The sequence below is a fragment of the Lepus europaeus genome, chromosome 11 (genome assembly GCF_033115175.1).
Source record: "Lepus europaeus isolate LE1 chromosome 11, mLepTim1.pri, whole genome shotgun sequence".
Classification (NCBI taxonomy): Eukaryota; Metazoa; Chordata; class Mammalia; order Lagomorpha; family Leporidae; genus Lepus; species Lepus europaeus.
Window position 1 is genome coordinate 20,554,438 of NC_084837.1, and position 16,837 is coordinate 20,571,274.

Below are 16,837 nucleotides of genomic sequence, written 5' to 3' on the forward strand. Positions count from 1 at the left end.
AGAAGTAGAGAGAGGAAGAAAGAGAGAAAGAGGAAGAGAGAGGAAGGACAAGCTGGGGAAAGGGAAGGGGGGGGGGAGTAGAGAAAGGAGAGAGGACAGAGGAGGAGGGTGAAAGAGAGGCCGCGCACACCTTCCCTTGCCTTCTGCTTGGAGACCTCTTTGGTGAACGGAACCTCAGAACTCTGATGATCATCCTGTGATCTTGACAGAAAAACCAAAGAGTTAAAAAATCACCTACCCAGCACGTTGTCCTCTGAACAAATTCTGAAACTGCTGATCGCAAACTATTTTTTTAAAAGATGTATTGATTAATTGATTGATCCATTTGAAAGGCAGAGTGACAGAGAGAAAGAATGAGTGAGATTTTTCCATCTACTAGTTCATTCCCCAAATGGCCACAATAGCCAGGTCTGGGCCAGGCCAAAACCAGGAGCCAGGAACTCCACCTGGATGTCCCACGTGGGTGGCAGGTGCACAGGTACTTGGGCCATCCTCTGCTGCTTTCTCAGGGAGCATTAGCAGGGAATTGGATAGGGAGCAGAGCAGCTCTGACACAAACCAACACTCCAATATGAGATGCTGGTTTTAGAAGCAGTAGCTTCATCTACGCACCACGATTCTGGCCCCACCAACTCCTTATCAAGACGAAATTTTCCTTTGTCCACTCATGGTTGATTTGACACCAGCGATTTTCTGGGTAAATTGACCTTCATGCCTTAATGTCATGTTTCCTACCAACTTGGAAACAACACCCTTGTGACTTCCCTTCAGGCTGTGCTAACACATACCCTAAGCAGCAAAAGAATCAGGGCTGATCCACCTAGAAAGAAATCACAGCCTCGGTCTTCAGGGGTGTGTGGTTCAGATTTGAAAATACCTTCGGGCCGGTGCCACGGCTCACTAGGCTAATCCTCCACCTGCGGCGCCGGCACCCTGCGTTCTAGTCCCAGTCGGGGTGCCAGATTCTGTCCCAGTTGCTCCTATTCCAGTCCAGCTCTCTGCTGTGGCCCAGGAGTGCAGTGGAGGATGGCCCAAGTGCTTGGGCCCTGTGCCCGCATGGGAGACCAGGAGAAGCACCTGGCTCCCGGTGCGCCGGTCACAGCGCGCCGCCACAGCAGCCATTGCGGGGGTGAACCAACGGAAAAGGAAGACCTTTCTCTCTGTCTCTCTCTCTCTCACTGTCCACTCTGCCTGTAAAAAAGAAAGAAAGAAAGAAAGAAAGAAAGAAAGAAAGAAAGAAAGAAAGAAAGAAAGAAAGAAAGAAAGAAAGAAAGAAAGAAAGAAAGAAAGAAAGAAGAGAGAAAGAAAGAAAGAAAGAAAGAAAGAAAGAAAGAAAGAAAGAAAGAAAGAAAGAAAGAAAGAAAGAAAGAAAGAAAATACCTTTTTCTGTAGCTGCATTTTTATGGCCTTACTATATTTAAAAACTCCCCCCTTTCCTGCCATGGGCAGTAGAGACAGGGGCGGGGGAAGGAGAGTTTCAAGCATCCTGCCTTTTGAGAGTGGAGAGCACCGTTTCCTGCCATGTGATACTGACTAAGTCTACCTGGAAAGCCCTGTGTGTAGTTACTTCCTGTATAACTTTATCAGCACCCTCCCAGGGATGGGCATCAGCTATTGCTAAAAATCGCCTTAGAATCAGACACAGCCCTGGCCCTCAAGGAGTTCCTGACCTGCCAAAGAGAAAGCACAATGCATGGAGCTGGCTACATGCTCTGACCTGTCCTAGAGTTTAAACCTAAGCCCACATGACAGCCCACTCAGCCTCTTGGGTCAAACACACAGCAAAGGTACGGGAAAGGCGGCCTAAGCCAGACCAATTAGCACCAGGCACCCTGGCCACGCAGCAAATGGGTGCCGGTCCAGAGCAAGACCTGAGGCAGTCCTGCCGTTCTGCAGGGGCTCCCATGGGGTAGCAGGAATCTGTTCCTGTGTAAGGTAGACTGCACAGTGGTCAGAGACTGGAAGGCACAGGAGTGGCACCCGGAGACCCTGGGGAAAGTCAGCACCAGAGATCCTCAGGGAAGGCCTTGGGCAGCAGCAAAAGCAGGACGGTGCCTAAGCTCGCTTGGAGACACTCTCCTCTGCAGTTCTGAAAGGCCACTTTCCCAAGAGCAGTTTTTCCCCCTCTGCTTGTGAGGTACAAAAGGCAGGTGCATCCAGATCCACCAGAGCATTTGTGAAAAAACAGATTTCTAGACGCTTCCTCCAATTGGCTAGAGCCTGCCCTGGGTGTGGAACCTGGAACGACTGTTAACAAGCGTCTTGGGAAGCATCCTACAGGGTAAACAGAGAATCCCTGCCCTAGATGGCCCAAGCGTCAAGCCAAACACTTATTCCTTCAACAAGCACTGACTGGACAGCCCCTGTGCCAAGCCCAATGCTAGGGGATGCACAGGACAAACCACCCTCCTCACTATGAACAAAAAGAATCATGACTGCATCCATTTCTGGAACCCCTTGTCTTTCCAAGGCCACTAAAAAAAATCTAAAAACAACTGTTCTACTAATCATGGCTTAATAGAAAGAAGTGCTGAGCACCCTCCAGGCTCTACTCTGAACGCTGCAGGGTGGGGTCAGTAGTTCTGGAGGGCTACTCTGAGCTTCAAGAAAAGATGCTCCTGGGCCGACATCGGTGCAAATGGGTTAAGCCACTGGCAATCCATATGGACACTGCTTCAAGTCCCAGCTACTCCACTCCTGTTCCAGCTCCCTGCTAATGCACATGGGAAAGCACTGGAAGATGGTCCAAGTGCTTAGGCCCCTGAACCCACATGGGAGACCTGGAAAAAACTCCTGGCTCCTGGCTCTGCCTGGCCCAGCCCCAGCTGTTGTGACCATTTGGAGCAGCAGATGGAAGCTATCTCCCTTGTTCTCTTGACTCTCAAGCAAATAAATTTAAAATTTTTAAAAAGATGCTCCCCCTGCAAAGAGTTCCTTCTCTCTCTGATCAAAGTGTGAAAATGAAGAAATATCAAGCAAATGCACATGTTAAAGACTATGTAAAAAATGCCATGAACAGGAATTGACAAAAACAAAAGAAATTCTTTGGGTGAGTCTGACCCTGTATTCCAAACCCTGACCCATTTTTCTTCTGAGTTCTTCTCCAAAGCAGTATGACAAGGTAAGGAAAGAGCAGCCTGCCTGTAACCAACAGTGTCAGCCCTGGGTAACACACTCCAGCAAGAAAAAAAATGGTATTCAGACAGGCATGAACACATGCGTGAATCCCACGAGGTGGCCTTCACAGTTGGGAACAAATCTGACTAATCTGGTTAAAAAGAAATATCTAACCCAAAACATATGCATTTAGATAGAACTCTACAAAGCCAGCACTAATTAATCCTCCTGCTCCTATGAAATGGCAAAGGAATGAACAGCATTGCCAACTCTCTGAAAGTCTTTGAATCGCTCTGCCATTCTTCCCCAGCAGCAGGCATCTGGCCCATACGTGGCTGTGCGTCACACACCAGCACAGAGCTGCCCTTCCCGGGAAGGTCCTGGCACTGACCTCATGGTCGGGTTTTCTGGAAGCCTGGTAGACGTATCCCACAATCTGCCCAGACACCAGCAAGGTCATAAGCACTGTTTACCAAAGTAAAAGACCAACTGCTGAATGTGAAAGAGTACCCCAAGAGCCCTTGAGTCTCTCCTCCGCAGACACCTTCCTGGGAAGTTATTTTTGTTTGTTTTCCGCGCCAGAAAGGGAATCAATTGAGATGGAAATAGGGGACTGGGGGAACCTTCCCTACCATTCCGGAAAGGTGGTTAGGTACATTCTTGATATGGAAGGACCTTCCTTTTGATCCCTGGGCAAAAAACGAAAAGCAGGAGACAGTAGGGTTTTCCCCTGAGTACAAATGGTGGGAGAGGGTCCTGGCAGACTGGAGAGTACAGCTGGTGAGTTCATCAGACTGGGTGTGAGGAGGGGGTCCCAGGAAGCCCTGTCCAGGTCTGCCACGCTGGTTCAGGCCCAGGTCCTGGCAATCTCACCGGGATATGAGTTCTGAGGGCATTCTGTTTCCAGCCTGGCCTGACCCTGGGCTTGCCATCTTCCCCAGCTGGGAGCCTCCCAGTGTTTCCCAACCCCCGGAAATGGGATCATTTTCCCGGGCGGCCAGGAGCCAAGCCTTCCTGGGAGGCCCCAGCTGAGAAAGCTCTGACTCACCATCACATAAGCTCTGTGAATTGCCAGGTGAACTGACATAACAACATAATGAACAGTCATTGAGTGCCTACTACATGGAAGGCAGCGCTGTGCTGGGGCCTCTGGAGCCATAAATGAATCAAATGTGTGGGGTTGGGAGAAGAAGGCCAGGGAGGGAGAAGGCGACATGTATAAACACCCATTATCACTAGGTTGGGGGTAGGAGAGTGGCAATGATGATACCAGAGCTTTCCAAGTCGATCATTATTTTGGAAGTTTTATCAACAGCAAGAAGTTTCCAGACTTCTTTCCTGGAACAAAGAACTAGTTAAGAGCCCCCTTGAGGCTTTTGTAGTTCAGGTTCTGCATTGATGACTCTCTTTGGAAACATACATGGCTAAAGTTCACAAAACTTGTTGTCCTGGTGCTTCCTCCCTCTAGACCACCACCAGGGACTTTAACTGGAGGGGAGGCATCAGGAGGTTGGATTAAACCAAGCAGAACGTACTTTCTCCTTTTAATCAACCTGCCCTATCGCTACTCCCTTTGTCCCATGCCATGTTCCCAAGCCAGACTATTCCATCTGATAAAAGAGAAAAATCACATTAAAATAAAACTTTGTCAAAGACAGTCGAGGATATCATATATAGTTATATTCAATATAACCTATTGGAATGGTGAGCCCTAGGTTGTGCAGGATACAACCTGGCAACTGCAGGTGCATCCTGGAAAATATCTCCCCAGTTCTCATGCCATTCTTGGTTATTCATTACTTCAGCCAAGAGAAACTGGTGAAGCACCCAGCAACTTGGGCATCCTTCACCAAAGACAGAACAGCTCTAGAATCATCTCAAATGTCCAGATCTGATTGCTATTCTCAGATTATCTTTAGTTAAATTCTGTGAGTCATTCCATTCTTCTGAGAATTCATTCTTGACCTTTTTCAACAAAGTATTCCAACGAGCTGAACAGAGGAGCCTGGCTTATAGGCAGGAAAAAGCTGAAGAAAGCAACAGGCAGTGGCTGCTTCAAAGATATTTTTCCTTAGAAAAAGAGAGGGGACTTCATTATTATGCTGATTCAGGTTGACTGGTATCTTCTGGTTTTGTTTTGAAAACTGGCCACTTTTTTTATTTGAAAGACAGTTATAGAGAGAGGGAGATAGAGATAGAGATAGAGAGAGAGAGACAGAGAGACAGACAGAGAGAGAGAGAGAGAGAGAGAGAGAAAGGTCTTCCATTCACTAGTTCACTCCCCAAGTGGCTGCATGGCCAGAGCTGAGTCTATCCAAAGCCAGGGGCCAGAAGCTTCTTCTGGGTCTCCCACATGGGTGCAGGGGCCCAAGCACTTGGGCCATCCTCTGCTGCCTTCCCAGGCACGTTAGCAGGAAGCTGCATTGGAAGTGGAGTAGCCAGGACTTAAACCAGCATCCATATGGGATGTCAGTGCTGCAAGCCAGGACTTTAACCCACTATACCACAGCACCAGCCCACAAATGGACGCTTTCTAAATTTGCCCTGATTATATGGTACTTAGCACAAGTGACTCCATTCTGGTGTGATCTGGTCTGCAGAGGCTGGGCACACGAGGCTAATCAAAACAATGTCCTCCCATAAAGTCTGCTTAACACCTTATCTCCTGCTGTTTTCACTATTTTATACCACCCTTGTATTGTTTCCTTTCTAACACTCACTACAATTTCTCGATCACTTACTTGACTATCTACCTGAGCTTTTTTCCATCTCTTTCCTCTAGCCCCTGAAGGAAATCTCCATGTCTATCTTGCTTCTTCCTATATTCTCAGCTGAGAGGAGTTCAGGTTTGTGCTAGGTACCGATGAATGCTTTTCTATTTAGTTAATGACTGATCGGAACAGAACAAACATGTAAATCATAAGGGTTGAGTTTCCCTGCATTCAGACATGGACCCAGCAGAAACAGGAAACTGTGAACACAAATGGCCCTTCTGTATGCAGAGAGAGGTCAACTAAGCCTACAGCTGTCTGTGCAATTTTTATCCAGGACTCTACTTAAGCCTTCTGCTCCCTGGTATCCAACTGAAAGACGACTGAGCAGCTACAGAGATCCAACATAGCATGGCCGGTGATGCGCCACTTGGTGAAACCAGTCCATATCCTGTCTGTGTTCTCTCCATCAGATGCAAAGTTAGAAATATCTTCAATCTGAGGATCGGCTGGTTTTGAAGATGACTGAAAAGGGTTCAACACAAGCATTCTTTTTGGGAAGCTTCTGTTACTTCGTAGGACTAGCCCTGAATCACACAGCCTGTCATTTCCTTATAATGCCTATAGGCAGGATGTGGCTCAGTGTTGGCACCTGTCCTCAGAGATGTCTGTCTATAAATGAGGTCAGAATAGATGATCAATTGCCCTCCCAATTGATCATGTTCACCCAATAATTGTCCTTGGACAGGTCTTTGTTCATAGACCACAGATGCCCTAACATTCTTCTCTCTCCACCTGTCCCCTAAGAATGTTGCCTCTCTCCCCCCACATAGTGGCTATTTTCTGTTTGGATCATTCATCACATATTTTCCCCCTCTCTTGGAAAGAAAGACTTAATTGTCATTCAAACATCTACCTCCACCATATGCATTAGGAAGAACCATCTCTACTCCCAGCTTCTTGGGTAAGCCTTCAAAAGCTTTAGCCACAAACCCATTGAGTGGCCTCAGTACGGCTACAGCTACTGCTATTTATGTCAACCTGCAGTTCCAATGGGGGGAGGTGTCTTCCCTGAGGATTACTGTAGCTCCACCCCCTGAGAGCTTCACCTCAGCTATACATCCAACAAGTGACCCTGCAGAGCCCAAGGCTCAGGTCCAGAGCCCAGTCCTAGAGACCAGAAATCTCTACATAGGATGATCAGTTTGAGTAAGGCCTGGGTCAAGTCTCAAGATCAGTGGGCCAGGATTAGGCAATGATGATTATTATATGAAAGTCAGAGTAACAGAGAGAGAGGAGAGGCAGAGGGAGAATGATGATTCTTATAAATGAGCAACAAAAACATCTCACAAAATCAGAAAGCCGAGATCAGACAAAAACAAAAGGACGATGAAAATAGAGAAATAGAGAATAAAAATAGAGAACAGTGAAACTTTCCTGGCCATACTCCACTCTACACCAATGTTAGTGTCACACTGTCTTCCTCATGCTCACTTCTAGTGATAAATTTCCCCATGCATTGTAAATGCAAAACGTTTCCTCTATTCTGCCAGTTTCTAAGGGTTCTGGAATCATCATTGGCTCCTTTCTTTTTCTTACCTGCACAAATAATATATCAATAGATCTTGTTGGTTTTATTTTTGTTGCTTTTATTGCAAGTCAACAAATTATAACCATACTTATTAATGGAGCAGAAAATGATGTTGCCATATATTTATACAATGTAGAATGATTAAAGCTACTTAACATATTCACTATTCAAATACTTTTGTGGTAAGAGCATTTGAAATTAACTCAGCAATTTTGAAATATAAAATATAGTATTATTAACTGTAGTTGTGCTTGTGTAATAGCTCTCAAAAAACTTATTTCTCAAATGCTGATTTCATATCCTCTCAGAAGTGGGATGGCTGGTTCATGTGGTAGATCTATTTTCAAATTTCTGAGTAATCTCCATATTGTCTTCCATATGGTTGTACTAGTTTACATTCCCACAAACAGTGTATTAGGTTACTTTTTTCTCCACATCCTCACCAGCATTTGTCATTTTTGGATGATAGACATTCTAACTGGGGTGAAGGGAAAGTGCCTTGTAGTTCTTATTTGCAGTTCCCTGATAGCTAGTAATCCTGGGCATCTTTTCATGTTAGCCATATATATTTCATTATTTGAAAAATGCATGTTAGTATTCTTAGCCCATTTCTTAACTGGATTATTTATTTTGTTGTTGTTGAGCTTCTTGAGCTCCTTATATATTCTGGATATTAGTCCTTTATCAGATGCATAGTTTGCAAATATTTTTTCCCATTCTGTCAGTTGCCTCTTAACTTTGTTGAGTGTTTCCTTTGCTGTGCAGAAGCTTTCCCAGTTGAAATAACAGAAATAAATGATCTCAGACAACAGGGTCAGTAGTATATGAATTCCAGTACTACCTTTGCCTTTATAAACTTTGACTTAACTTCTTTGATACTCAATTTCTTTGTTCCTTCCACTCCCTCATAAATCAAATGTGATAAAATGTATTTTGAAAAAAGAAAAGATAAAGCTCTAGCTCCCTAGATTTATTATTCAAGGTTGACATAGAATCCATTATCATTTCACTGTCCAAAAGACGTAATTAATTATGAAAATAAGCTTTAGAACTTTAGTTTCATTTTTGCCCTTTGCTTCCTTTTTATCTACGTGATAATTCACTATTTGTATTTCCTTTTTGCAAAATACTAATTCATGTCTTTTGCTCATTCCTTTAAATCTTGTTATTTATATTTCTAATATTTATATTGTTATTATTTGTAATTTTTTCTGGCTTAAATTTTGATTTCTTTAATGTAAACCTCTAGCTTGGCCATTATTTTATTTCAACACTTTATAGCTGTCATACCATTGCTTTCTAGACCACATTGTTTCTGCTGAGAAGTCCGCTGTCTTACTGATGTTCCATTAGAGGAATGCATCCTTTTCTCCTTGACTAGTTGTAAGATTTTTCCTTTGTCCTTGGTTTTTATCACTTATATTATAATGTGCATAGGCATGGTTTTCACTGTATTTATCCTGCTTTGAGCTCACTGTGAATTTTTTCATCTATGGCTTGATGTTTCTAATCAGTGTTGAAAAATTCTTGATCCTTGTCTCTTCAAATATTTATCTACCCCATTCTCTGTCCTCTCATTGAATTTAAATTCAAATGTTAGACCTATTCACCATGTTCCATGTGTCTCTCATAATCTTTTATGTATTTTCTATCTTTTTTTCCTGCATATTTCACTATAGATGTTTCTACTCACTTATTGTACAGTTCATGAATCTCCTCTTTATCTATGGCTCATTTGCTGTTAAACTTATCTACTTGGTTCTTTATTTCAGTTGAAGTGCTTATTTTTATTTCCAGAATTTCCATGTGATACTTTTTATATAAATAAATTCTTTTTCTTGGTGAGATTCTCTATTTTATCATTTATTTCATTAGATAATTAATGGATTATTTCAAAGTAAATGTGTAATAATTCTTACATATGGGTCCTATCTTGATTTTTTTTTAGAGTCTGTATTCTTCTCCCTGGTAAAACTGATAATTTTGAAAATTTAATGCTGAATACTGTGCATGAAAAGTTGTATAGGCTGTACAGGATGTCCCTCAAGAATAGGTGTGTCTTTTTTGTTGTTTTTTTGTTTGTTTGATTTTTTTCAACAGAACATCCATTAATCTTTGATTTGACAAAATCTGCATTATTAAAATGCAGGTAACAAAATCTGAGCTTATATTGAATCTGACAAATTAATATCTACAGTAACTAGAATATTACATAAGCAATATCAATGGAGGGGGATATAAAAGCACCACATGCAGGTGCTCCTGGCAGAGGGGACAATGTCTGCAGGTGAGGTCCAGAGTGTGCAGCACGTGAAAAACCCTGAAGGAAATGTGACTCTGACTTACTTGGTGAAATGGTTTTCCCTTTCGGGGGGAAGAAGAGGTGGCAAAAAGGTGTAGGATTCAAAGGCACATGCAGAATGGCTTCTCCATTTCAAAATGGTAATAAAAATATTTAGATCATTGCACTAGGGCACCTTTGAGGAAAAGAACACTTTTACCAGAGTAGGCTCTTTGCATAATTCTTGGGTAATTATGTACAATTTTCAAGAAATAAGGCAGCCTTAAAGAATCATTTCATGTTAACAGTGGCTATCTGTTTTTCTTCTCACCCTCTGGGGCTGGATCTGTTTCTGCATCACAGTGACACTTTTCCACACAGTTTCTCAGGCACCATCCTCTGATTCTTAAACATCTTCCACAAAGGAATCATCAAGGATTTTGTCTCCATACAACCAGTATCATAAACTGCTCATGGCCAAAATGAGCTCCCCTTTTTTGTCGCTGTATTTGAGGCTCTTCAGTGCAGGGGCTCGTGAAGAAGGTTTTGATTCCTTTATTCAAAGGACAGCAGGCACCACTATAATCATCTATTACTTTTTAGTGAACACTTCTGACTCTCTTATCTGCCTTTTGTTTCAATTGTTCTATTGTAAAGCTACACTGGTAACAGCCTTCTTGTATGGACCATTCCAGTCCATCTCCATCAGGGGCCCCTGACCAGGTGAATACCTGTTTGCAGCTCTTCCATCTATCTCCCAAATTATAAGGAAAAACAGAGACTTTTTCTAGCTGATAATATTGAATGTGATCTTTAGCCTTCTCTCCAACCCACAATTCAACAGAAGTTTTGTTTCTGGGAATTATTTTCATCTGGATAAAAAACAACATCCCAACAGCTATAGTTGTTCCTAAAGCTAATCCCAAGGCAAACAAAGTGGCAGCAAAGGCAGATAATGCAAAGGGAACAATTGGAAGAGGATCTCTCCAGGCTGTACTCACATCAGTCTTCACTGTGCTCCACCCAAAGGAGAGCTGAATACAAAGCTGTGTGTACACAGTCATAAAAAAGATGAAAGCAGCATGGATACAACCCAGTGGTGCTATCAGGAGAAAGAGTGTGAATGAAGCATGATTTTGGTAACCAGAACAATTGTTGATCCAAGGACAGTGATGATCCCTCTTCATTACACATCTGTTACACTTTCTGTAGTGATGTGAATGTGGTCCTTGTATGCTTGGTAGACTTTACAATACTGGGGATACATCATATCCTGAGAATTCTCCTGTTTCCATCCCAGAGGGACAAAGCCAGGACCAACAAACATGTCATTGAAGTAATTATAAGAAATCATGACAGTCCAATTTATCAACATGATAAAATTCACACTTCCTCCAGTTGTATGTAAGGGCCAACACCACAGCAGAGTCAATCATGGCCATCGTTGAACATATTGCTATAACACCAAGGGCTATGATGGGACCCCAGTGACATGGTCTCTTGAATTCTTGGAGATTTTCAAACTTGATAACTGAGCAGAAAGTACCTATGTGGGCAAGGAAGATCATCTATTTCTAAAGAATTAGATTTCTTTTTTCTGTGCACACATTCCCATGTGCCACAAGTTCACGTGTGTTCCTTAACTGTCATGCCTTTAAACTGTAGGATGCTAATGCAGCATTTTTTTTTGACAGGCAGAGTGGACAGTGAGAGAGAGAGAGAGAGACAGAGAGAAAGGTCTTCCTTCTTGCCGTTGGTTCACCCTCCAATGGCCGCCGCAGCTGGCATGCTGCGGCCGGCGCACCGCGCTGATCCAAAGCCAGGAGCCAGGTGCTTCTCCTGGTCTCCCATGCGGGTGCAGGGCCCATGGAATTGGGCCATCCTCCACTGCCTTCCCGGGCCACAGCAGAAAGCTGCCCTGGAAGAGGGGCAACCGGGACAGAATCCGGCGCCCCGACCGGGACTAGAACCCGGTGTGCCAGCGCTGCAAGGTGGAGGATTAGCCTAGTGAGCCGCGGCGCCAGCATAATGCAGCATTTTCACTGCTAATGACTCAAGATTTCTTTATTCTAACCAGAAAGATCCAATACCTTGGTTGGAAACTCAACCTCAGTCTGGTCCTGGCTGCCCACTCCACAGACATCGCATTTCTGGGCAGCCTGGGCTCACCCAGAACAGATTTTCTCCTTCTCGGGTAATTCTGTCATGAACAGCTCAATCTGTATCCAGGAGAAAGCAAATCCAGTTTGCCTGAGGCTGGGGTGCAGGGTCCCCTGCAATCCATGCCTCTCCACCTGCACCCACGCCACTCCTCTCCAAGAATAGGTGTATCCTAGTCCCTGCCAAGTGCTACCACCTCAGCTCAGTCAGGACCTAATCATACTCAAGATTTGTCTTTAGTCTTTATGAGGCTCACTGTATCCCTGATTCTTCCCCTATTCTGGAAGTTTAGCCTCCCCAGGGAACCAAGTAAGAATCAAGGATGTTTACTATTGGTCTTCATTCTTGATGGGCCCTGAGCTCAAATTTTTCACTCCCAGCCCTGCATATGATTCCATTCTGGTTTGTCAGTTTTCTTTTTTGTTGTTGTTTTGTCTTACCTCTTACCCTACAAATACTAATCAGCAAATGCTTTAAAAGGTAAACTAGTGCAATACCTGATCTACTTCTCTCTAGAATCTTGGACCCCACCTCCTGCCTGCCCTGCAAACAGGGATTATAATTTTTGCCTCTTCAGATTCACAAGGTGGTGTAAAATTAGAAGTCTTCTCTAACCCTTAGAAGTTAAAATTCTGGGTTTCTGGTAGCAAGGTCTAAGGAAGGGGCTGCAGGTGCCATGTCTGGCCAGGAAGGTGGCAAAATGTGGCCCCTGAAAGAGCCCAGGAAGCAACCAAGGTGATGGGTGAGGAAAATAAGGCTTTCAAGCAGAAACAAAAAGAGAAGAAACTCAAGAACCTGACAGCAAAGGCTGAGGGGAAACCCCTTGACCACAGGTGAAATTAAGAAATCTGGCCAAGAATAAGCTGTTCTTTGTGCCAGGAGAGATGGTGACCCTTGACTTCATTCCTATTTAAACATCTGGATTCCCTGCCAAAGTACCATAGCTAGGACGAAGTATGATCTTACAAGTGCAAATAAACTTCTGTGGAAAAAGAAAAGAATCATACAGTACCTGTCTCCTTAGTTGTCTTCACCCAGCCACTCTTAGCTGTGAATTTAAAGGAAACCCAGCCCAGAATCTGTCCAGAGTCTTTGTTCTCTGAATTTTGTATCACCTGAAATTAAACCATCTCATTGGGGGAAAAAAATCAACATGTTGCCCTAATTCTCAGCATCTTGTCCCATATCTCAGGAAAAGTCCCAAGGAAAAAGCAGCTTATAAAAATGAACTGAGGGCTGGCACCGTGGCTCAATAGGCTAATCCTCTGCCTTGCGGCACCGGCACACCAGGTTCTAGTTCCTGTTGGGGCGCCGGATTCTGTCCCGGTTGCCCCTCTTCCAGGCCGGCTCTCTGCTGTGGCCTGGGAGTGCAGTGGAGGCTGGCCCAAGTCCTTGGGTCCTGCACCCCATGGGAGACCAGGAGAAGCACCTGGCTCCTGCCTTTGGATCAGCATGGTGCGGCGGCCGCGGCGGCCATTGGAGGGTGAACCAACGGCAAAGGAAGTCCTTTCTCTCTGTCTCTCTCTCTCTCACTGTCCACTCTGCCTGTCAAAAGAGAAAAAAATGAACTGAAATAAGCCTTTCTTCTTTGGAGAATCTAGCTCTTCAAACCCTAGGAGGCTTGGTATTTCTCTGAAGCTTCCAGGCAAACCTTCGCTTGTACTTGTCCAGACTTTCTAGATATTCCTGGCAGGGGCAACTGTCTGTCACAAATGATAGGCTTATCATAGCGATAAACCCAACACATGTATGTGAAATAATCAGTTCTTAAAAGAAGCAATCATTTTCACTTTCAGTGAATGTAGAATGTTTTTTCTTCCAACAAAATAATTTCTTGGGGAACATAGGCTGACTAGATCTAAAATAGCTATTTTTCATGTAAAACTAGAAAACTTCATAGGCAGCAGAGATGTTTCTTTCAAGAGAAAGCTCCTTTCAAAATGCTCCCTTTTTTCATGCTTTCTTTTGCAGCAGGAAAACAAAAGACATTCCACTGAGTGTATACACGTGGTGGGGCAGGTTGGAGGGTTGCTATGCCAGGAACAAGTGATAATATCAGAAAATTGCATCTGCGTGACTCATATCTATTGAAACAAAACTACTGCTCCAAAATTTCTATTGCAAATCACATCTTATTTTCTCCGAAGAACTTGTACAGGGTTGGTGTTCTTGTTTGTAGTTAAGAGCCTTGTTTCTTGTTTTTCTCTCAAGATAGTAAGTAGCCAGGCTCCACCTTCGGGAGCAGTATCTCCACTTTCACACAAGCAGTTTGCCACTTGGATTTTGCCTCTTTTCAGACTGCTTGGGTCCTTTTAAAATACATTAAGGTGCAGCGCCTTTTAAAGCTGGGAACAATGTGGTCACCCCGCCTCATGAACTTGCTCCCCAGGGTCCCTGAACGTGAAGGTATTGAGTAAGAATGAGGAGGGCTGGGGTTGCTATGAGCCCTGGCTATAGGAGCAGCCTCCCGTCTCCAGGGGGAGAGGAATGCAGCGTCTACACAAGCTCTATGAGAACTGGACTCAGGGATCGGAGCAGAAACTATTCTGTGATGAGGGCAAATAATCTGGTTTTACTGGCCTATAAATATTCATTGTGCCACAGGTGGCCAAAGAGAGAAAAACAATCTCCCAAATGGGAGTGCTGGCTGGTGTCTGTTAAACAGCGTGGCAGCTAGGCAATGACCTGCTTTGAGTCTTATAGGTATCTCCTTACCAGCACACCTTGGAGTAAACCTCGAAGGCTCACTCCCATTCCCCTTCAAGGTTAAAACCCTAATGGTTTCAACAGAGATCACTCGTTATTCAATTTGCTTCCCTCTCAACTGAAAACGGCACTCAGACGCGTTATTTTGGAGTTGAGGAGCCCTGAAGTGGTGAATTAACTCGAAAGTTTTGAGCTCCCTGCCCAAAGCCACACCACAAGTTAGGAGCAGAGACCAGACTAGAAGCACCCATGTCCTCCAATCAAGTGTCCTTTTCCTTTGAACCCCATCTCCACTGACTTGTCCAGAAACAGATATGGGAGCCAGGGAGATTCAGTCCCTCCACAAAGTTGGTTCTGCTCCACGGTGCTTCAGACTTGGTGCCAACTGCTGGGGGTATGGCAGTGAACTTGGTGGAACCACGTTACAAATAACTTCAACAAGGGTCTTTCTGATAGCAATAAGTGCCATGAAAGCAATCAGCCAGGGCACTGTAATGTGGAGTGAGGACAGGAAGCTTTGTGTGTGGTGATCAGGGAAGCTCTCCAAGGGAAGGCACATCTCGGCTGAGACTGAGTGACAAGGGCGAGCCAGTCACGTAGACAGCTGGGGACAAGTCCCTCCGAGCAGAGGCTGTCCAGCACCATGTGGTAGGACAGGAGAGAAGGCCAGCATTAGGGGAGCGTGGCACATGAAGGGAGAAGGGGAGAGGTTGATCAGGTATTAGCCACAAGTCAACAACGTTGAGACTGATTGGCCATGGAGAGGAGTTTGTGTTTTACTCTGTGTAAGAGATAGACAGATTCGGGCTCTCTACCTGCTCCCCAAATAGTACACTCATGGTCAAAACATATTCTTCACTGTCAGTTAATTAAAGATGCTACCAATGTCCTTGGCCACAGTCACCGGGTCATAGCTCCAGCCATGATAGAACTACATTTATTTTTCCAAGCCAAAGCAACTGATCCTCCTGGCAACATGCAAAGGTGTTGACAGCACTTGCACCGGCCCTGTGACAAATGCAGATCTAATCAGTTTATCAGATGGATATCAGTACTGAGCCGACAGTGCCCACCCCGGACAACCCCACTGACTTAGTGTACAGAGCAGAACTATTGTGTGGGAGGGGAACCACAGCCTAGACCTATTCATCCCCGGGGCACAGCGCTGCCCTGAATAAGCTGCCTTCTTCTTTTTTTAAAAAGATCTATTTATTTATTTGAGAGGCAGAGAGAGAGGTCTTCCACCAGCTGGTTCACTCTGAAGATGGCTGCAATGGCCGGAGCTGTGCCAACCCGAAGCCAGGAGCCGGGAGCTTCTTCTGGGTCTCTCACATGGGTGCAGGCATCCAAGAGCTTGGGCCATCTTCCACTGCTTTCCCAGGCCGTAGCAGAGAGCTGAATCGGAAGTGGAGCAGCCGGGTCTCGAACTGACGCCCATATGGAATGCCGGCACTAAAGGTGGCAGCTTTACCCACTGCGCTACAGCGCCAGCCCCTAAAGTGTATTTATTTTTATTTATTTGATCACTTCTCATCCTTTTGGCTAAGATCAAATGTATTTTTACTTATTTGAAAGGCAGGGCAAGAAAGAGATACAGACAGAGTGACAGAGATCTTACATCTGTTGGTTCATCCCCCAAATGCCCAAACAGCCAGGGCTGTGACAGACAGAAGCCAGGAATCAAGCGTTCCATATGAATCCCCCACATGGGTGGCAGGGACCCAAGCACTGAGCCATTCTCTGCTGCTTTTCATGGTGTGCAGCAGCAGGAAGTGGGATCTGAAGCAGAGGCAGACTTGCCCCCAGGCACTCTGATATGGCCTGCGGGCAGTGCTTCCCAGGCTTCACCACAATGTCCACACCCTCTACAGGGAGGTCCTTGAATTGTTGTATTGTGAGAACAGAAAATCTTAACACCAGCACCCACCACCTTCCATTCGGGGTTCCTGTATTCTGTGTGTGTAGAATTACCTCTGCCACAGGCCTTCAGAAATATGACCGAATGGAGTCACTGTGCTCCTAATCTCAACACCTCACCGCAGGACCTTCCTCACGGCAGTACACACTACACGCAAACCATCAGAGTCCAGCAGGTTTCCCCCCACACATGACCACTGCATACCTACCATCAGAAAGGCGAAAGCACACTAAATAAAACAATGCTCAGTTGGGAGAAAGAAATGCATGATTTGGTTCACAATTGGGCATTCATGGCAGAAGTGCCTTGGTTTCTGCATCACAGGGGAGCTCGTTATGACAAGAGCTTGGCCT

The 16,837-nt window shown here is 44.8% G+C and overlaps 2 pseudogenes; one reads left to right on the forward strand and one right to left on the reverse strand.

Moving 5' to 3' along the window:
- Nucleotides 1-10,011: 10,011 nt before the first annotated feature.
- Nucleotides 10,012-11,032, reverse strand: LOC133769382 (palmitoyltransferase ZDHHC6-like; annotated as a pseudogene).
- A 1,504-nt stretch (nucleotides 11,033-12,536) lies between these two features.
- Nucleotides 12,537-12,722, forward strand: LOC133770098 (translation machinery-associated protein 7-like; annotated as a pseudogene).
- Nucleotides 12,723-16,837: the final 4,115 nt, after the last annotated feature.